Raw genomic sequence first — 6,833 nt, forward strand, 5'->3', positions numbered from 1 at the left:
GCGTGTCCACGCGTGGACAGGGCAATTGATATTGCGGTATGCGTATTCGAACTTCAATACGAGCGCTTTTCAATTAAACACTTCATCGCGCTCGCGTTGCCCGATAAAACGAAGCTTCTAGCAGCCGTATTCCGTTTCCATTTTTTTTTCTTTCCCACCACGATAAACACTTTCATGCGTGTGTACGTAGAAAAACCCTTGAATTATTTTCCAACTCGAGAATATTAATAAAACCGAGAATAATTTCGGAACATCTCGTCGTTCTCCTCTCATTTTTCTTCTCTCCATTTCTCTCTTCCTCCCCCGTTCTCCATTTCCCCATTTCGGGTCGATTATTGAAAGCTAAAAGATCAACAATTCCATCGAGTTCCGCCTCGCGAAATGTAAATATCCGAGCCACCAAGTTTCTTTCCGGTTACGACCTCTGACTTTTTACGACCAACTTCTCCGCATCTCCGTTTAAAAGATTTCTCAAGATTTTAATCTCGAAGAAGGAATCGAAGAGGATCGAAGAGGAATTGTCAACTCCCAAATGTAACGTCTCTGGAATTATATAAGTGTGAGCGGCAAATTCGTAGACTAATTTATTATTTTCCATCGTAACGATCTCCTTTCGAAGAGAATCTACGTTTTCTCTTATTATTAAACAATACTCGTGAAAAGGAAAAAAATTCAAGAACACGAGATTTAATCGAATTCCGCTCAGAGAACGTCCCATCCGTCCGTCGCTCGTTGACGAACCATCCTCGGATCTAATGGGCGATGGCGTAATGCGTGAAGCTTTGGACAGGCAACGAGAGGGCGTGTCGTCGTTGTGCTAAGTTCGATAACACTCGGGAGGGTTTCGCGAGGTCAACAGACGCATCAACGAGCATTGTGCGCGTTCCTCCTTCAAACTAATGAGACTACGTCGAGCTCCCTCCCCCTCCATTAATGACATATGCGCTATGACGGAGGGGAGGAAACGTTCGTGCAAAAGTCGACGCGTATCAGAATTGCAACTTGAATATCATCGTTCCCTTTATCATTATTCGTATCTTTCCTGTATCTCCATTGAACTTAAATCTTCATCACGAACCTGTTTTTATAAAGATTTCTTATCTTTTTCTTATCTTGTTCCGACGACAAGCTCAATCTCAATCCCTTTATCAAGTCACCTGATGATCTCGATCCCTCGAATCGATTGCAAAGTAATCGTTATTTGATCAAGGGTATAGAATGGAAATGAGGATTGAATTATTCGGGATCTGTTTTTAGCGGTGAAAGTTTTTTCCATTGATAAAAAAAAAAAAAATTGGCGGATTTCGCAACATCGGTGGATGGAAGACGCGATACACAACTGGGGTAATCAATCTTTTGTTCTCGCGTTAACGAGGATCGTGGAGATGGGCGGCGGCGGTGCTTCTCAACGGGTGCCACAACCTGGATTCCTCGGAAAAATGGGACCTTTATGACCCTAAGCTTGTGTGTACACGCGGCTTTTCACGCGGCTCCTCCTCCATTTCTTCCTTTTTTGGAATAAATAGAAAAAGAGAGAGAGAGAGAGATTATTATCGCGAGCGAGTTTTAATTAGGATTTATCGCCGCTCCGTGATTCGCCAATTCTTTTTTCCTCCTCTATTTTTAAAAATAGAATACAGAAAGAATCTGAAGAGGAAACGATAAAAAGAGATCATTCTAAGAGGGTTTTAATCACGATCTATTCCACAACTTGTAATCTTTTTCTCTCTTTTTATGATTTAGAAGGAATAACAATCTCCTTTTAAACATCGATCTGAAGTCTCATCTTAGATATTCTGAAATTTCCCCGACTCTCAAAACAATAAACAAAGCTAGCTTGCTTCTCTTTATACCCAAACAATCACCTCTCAATTTTTCCCAAATTTTTTTCAAATGCTCATTATCGAGTCCTTTCGATCACGATTCATCATCCCTTTGACCAATTTCCCTCTCCCCGCAATGAATCGGCATCTCTCTGAAAATATTATCGCCTCTCCTCGTTCCCAACTTCCTCCCCCTGATCCTCGAGTCCCATTCATAAATTTCGGAGATCCTTCCATCCGTGGAATCGTTGGTCTTACTGATAAATCGTTCGAAGAAGCGAAATTCGGACTTTTACTATATATATAGAAGAATGAAGAAACAGGTGGAAATTTCTTCGTACAATTTCTCGTATCTTTAAAGTAAACATTATAAATACGTTTTCCACATCGTCAGATATATATAAATATATAAATATATCGTTACAATTCCGTCTTCATATTCATTGTTCTATCGTTCGATACGCAAGATTTCGAATAGGAAATCGGCAGGGTATCGGATACTTTAAAGTATAAACATTGTAAATACGTTTTTCACATCGTCGGATATATATAAATATATAAATATATCGTTACAATTCCGTCTTCATATTCATTGTTCTATCGTTCGATACGCAAGATTTCGAATAGGAAATCGGCAGGGTATCGGATACTTTAAAGTATAAACATTGTAAATACGTTTTTCACATCGTTGGATATATGGAAATATATAAATATATCGTTACAATTCCGTCTTCATATTCATTGTTCGATACGCAAGATTTTGAATAGGAAATCGGCAGGGTATCGGATACTTTAAAATATAAACATTGTAAATACGTTTTCCACATCGTCGGATATATATAAATATATAAATATATCGTTACAATTCCGCCTTCATATTCATTGTTTTATCATTCGATACGCAAGATTTCGAATAGGAAATCGGCAGGGTATCGGATACTTTAAAGTATAAACATTGTAACTAAGTTTTCCAAATCGCCAGATATATATAAATATCTAAATATATCGTTACAATTCCGTCTTCCTTCCATCGTTCGATACGCAAGATTTCGAATCGGAAATCGGCAGGGGATCGGATACTTTAAAGCATAAACATTGTAAATACGTTTTCCACATCGTCAGATATATATAAATATATAAATATATCGTTACAATTCCGTCTTCATTCCATCGTTCGATACGCAAGATTTCGAATAGGAAATCGGCAGGCTATCGGATATAATCGGTCACCTGCTTGGTAATGACTTTTTCTCCTTCGAATTAATCCCGCCACCGATCAGGAAGCAGTAGAAGTTTCATAAGAAGGGAGGGGTTGATTAGGCAGGGTGGAAGCTTGCCATTGAAACAGGAAGAGAGGGGAATGTTTACGATTTTTTATTTGAAAAGGGGTCGTCTCTTCGTATCGAATGAGAGTATAAAAATTTTCCTCGAGAGAAGAGAAGGATTTTAAGCTTAAAGTATCATCAGCCATATTGCGTAAATGTAAGTGCAATTGATCGAGAGGGTTAACGAAAGTTGTTTAGCTAAACGAAAATTGTTTAGCAAGATGGCGTGTGATTGAAATGCAGAAAGATTTTGATTTCGATAGGAAGAGGAAATAAGAATTTTGGAATCGTTATTTTTATTTCAGAAAGATTGGAAAAATGCGCATAAGCATTCAAGAGGGAGGATTTCTAAACGGGTCTAGAAGGGTAGAAGGATGGAGGGTTGGATTTGTAACGAGTGGTACGGTTTACTCGGCTTGATGGAAGATTCGTGACACGGTAAACTGTCCTGATTCTCGTGGCAACCGTTCCTGAGTAATCTGCAAATCAAACACTCGAACGTTTACCAGCAGCGGAAAGTCGGTTTGAAAAATCCTGCCGCTTCTCTGATCCTCGCGCAATTAACCGTTATCAATTATTGAAACTCAATTGACCCATTTTTAGGGGGTTGTTTATGCACGTTGGTTTTTCTAATTAACGATCGATATCGATTTTTTATATATACGTAAAATATACATACATATATTTCGCTTGATCAGCTGAAAAATAGCTAGTTTTCAATTTACGATGTATCTTATTTTCATACCGTATCTATAAAAAATCTTTTGTTTTCTCATCGATTCGTTAATTTAGCTCGCATCCAGCAGGCACAAATTTGCAACTTTGTGATTTGATTAATTCTTCTCATTGAATTCTCCTTTTTCTAATCCTCTTGTTAATCCTCTTGTTATTATATTATTCTCCATAAAACAATAAGTATCAAACTTTTCAATATTGAGTTATTCAGAATTCGAATAACTCATCTCTTCTAATGCGAATTCGAAAATCTTCACACATGTGCATCTTAAGAATGGCACATAGAATATTTCTTTTCACTCGAATATATATTACTCAAATTTCCATCATTTATAAAAAAAACCTACTACTCCATCACCTACATCTAAAATCCCATTTCCCAATAAAGAAAAATACATCAGGCTAATTCATTCCCTAAACAACCCAATACACATCCTCATCCCCGTGCATCTTCAAAAGACATCATTCCTTTTCGCCTCCCATCCATTATTTACCTATTTAAAAATCCATCCAACACGAGAATTACTCTCTCTCTCTCTCTCTCTCTCTATTTTTCACTCTCACACAGTTTAATTCGCGCGACAAACAACACCGAAATCGATCCACGAACTCGTCCACGCGAATCGAGGCAAAGCCGAAGCGGTGTGACGCGGAAATTTTTCGCGAAACATCTGCCGGACACGCCGCATTAATTCCAGCCGTGCGGATCGATTGGCCCCCGGCCCCCGTCACGTCGAATTAACACACTTCAAATCGAACCGCGCTTCGGACGACGCGAGCCTGAAAAAACGCGTGGCGGCTTTTTTTGCGCGGCTTGGAAAAGAGAAAGAAAGAAAGAAAGAAAGAAAGAAAGAAAGAAAAAACCGTTCTATGCCCCGCGGCACAGGTTTTATCGAAGGTTTTCCGCGAAAGGAATTTCTGACGAGAAGCTGGCTGTCCCTTCTCTTTTCAAATATCAACGAGCCAACAAACAACAACACGGTGCTGCTTTTTCCCGGCGATGGAATCTCTGCCAAGAATTTCGACGGATTATAAAAGTTCGTCCCCCCGGTTATTTCGGGAATTCGCAACGGTTTCGCGGTTTTCGCGAGTTTGGATGAGACTTTTCTTTTTTTTTTTGGAAACGAGGAACAACTATTCTTTCCTTTTGGAGCATGGTTTTTTCTCTCTCTTTTTTTTTTCTTTGGTTAGACAGTCGATCGGGATCATGATATATCAGTTTCGTTAACGGTTGTTCATTGTACGTTGGTAAGTTGGAGATGATCGATGGTTTTGAGAAATAGAATTTCAGAGTTTTTATCGTATGGATGATTTTTTTTTTAGCGATTTTATTTAGTTTTCGAGTTCAAACAAGTTTTCCGAATTTACAATTGTTTGAATTATTGAAATTGAAATTAAAGAAGAATTCAATTTTGAATTGAACACCGGCTTGAAGTTTGGAAATTGTCTTTGCAATTTCGTCTTTATTTTTCTCCCTGGATTCATCGGACCTCCCGAAAGTTAGGACGACGATTGTTTTTGCTTTCTAAACAAAAATGCGGAAATCGCAAAAGTTCCATTACAGTAGACCAGTGAAAGTTGATTCAAGTTTAAATTAAACGGCAAAATTATCCTTTCTTTCCCTCCCCCAACTTTCCTCCGATTTCCTCCAAAAGCGCAAGAGCGAAGATAACGCAACGATCGCTCTAAATCACCAACGTACAAATTATATAAGAAGTTTTCGGCTCGCTCGATTAGAGGTGGCGAAAGGGGTTGAAGTTTAAAAATACAAATCTTGGGTCAACAAGAGGACGCCTCGTCCTTCCAATGGAAGTCTGCATCCATTTCAACTTTTCCTGCTGCTTTGCCGGATAAAGTTTCGCTCGGGGGAGGGAAGGGGAGAAAAAGAAACACGGCCGGGAAAGCTGGGAACGGAACGAAGTTTCGGTGGCGTGCACTCGTGGAAAGGTTTGGGGGAGGGTGGTTTCTCGAGACCGTTGCTTACAAGCAAGTATCAGGGATAGCGGAGGAAAATATAGAATGCCGGATCTTCCTTCATTCTTATTCTCATTTCTTTGTCCCTGATATCCATATTTCTCTCTCTCTCTCTCTCAAGGGTTTTTGTATACTTATTTGTTTCAATTATAATTACAATTAGTTATAATTAATCGTTTAATTACGTTCAAAAGATTTTTTTGATTCTTTTAAGTAATCTCATAAGCATATATTTTATTATACTTTTCTATTGAATTTTTAATAAAGAGAATAGATTATCATATTTTCTTAGTCGTTAATTGCGTTCAAGAAGTTTCTTTGATCCCTTTAAATAAATAAATTTCAATTGACATTTTTCAGTAATATCGAAATATCTGTCCATTAATCAAGATCCAACTCTCTTTCTTTCGAATCGTTTCCTCTGCAATAACAACAATATAAATAACGAACCGATAAATAAACCGTTTTCTTTCGAATTCATATCTCCAGTATTCCCGCTCTCACGTGAAAAGAAGAATTCCAATTATAACGAGGTGATGACAAAATCTGACGTTTCGCTTTGGGTGGGGAATTCTCTCCCCCCAATTGTATCTCCTTCCTGCGTGTCTCTCCAAAAAAAGAATCGAAATTTCTCTCTCTCTCTCATTTTCCAACGCTATTATGCTATCCAGCTAAAATAAAAAAAAAAAAGAAACAAAAAGAATCGATTAAAAGCGGACAGGATTAATCGTACTGTCTACCCTCTCGCATTCGACGAGAAGAAATCGATTAAACGGATTTCGAGATTACAACCGAGGCAATTCGCGACTCATAAATTCGGTCCACGGGATGAATAATGCAACGTTGATTGACAACAAGCGGGGCAATGGGGGATCCGCGAGGGTGGATTACGGTTATTCCAGCCACTCCTGTTCCTCGAGGAGGTCGCGCGTTGCGAGGGTGAACAGCGAATCGAGAGATATTTTTTTTTTTTTTT

General features: G+C 38.7%; 1 protein-coding gene and 1 long non-coding RNA gene across 2 annotated transcripts in view; both read right to left on the reverse strand.

Moving 5' to 3' along the window:
• LOC102675236 overlaps positions 1 to 6,833 on the reverse strand; it is a 181,283-nt gene that overhangs the window by 68,590 nt on the left and 105,860 nt on the right. The gene's annotated exons all lie outside the window — the stretch shown is intronic.
• LOC102678166 overlaps positions 1 to 6,833 on the reverse strand; it is a 17,870-nt gene that overhangs the window by 995 nt on the left and 10,042 nt on the right. The gene's annotated exons all lie outside the window — the stretch shown is intronic.

This window comes from Apis dorsata, unplaced genomic scaffold, assembly GCF_000469605.1.
Source record: "Apis dorsata unplaced genomic scaffold, Apis dorsata 1.3 scaffold_292, whole genome shotgun sequence".
NCBI classification, from domain to species: Eukaryota; Metazoa; Arthropoda; class Insecta; order Hymenoptera; family Apidae; genus Apis; species Apis dorsata.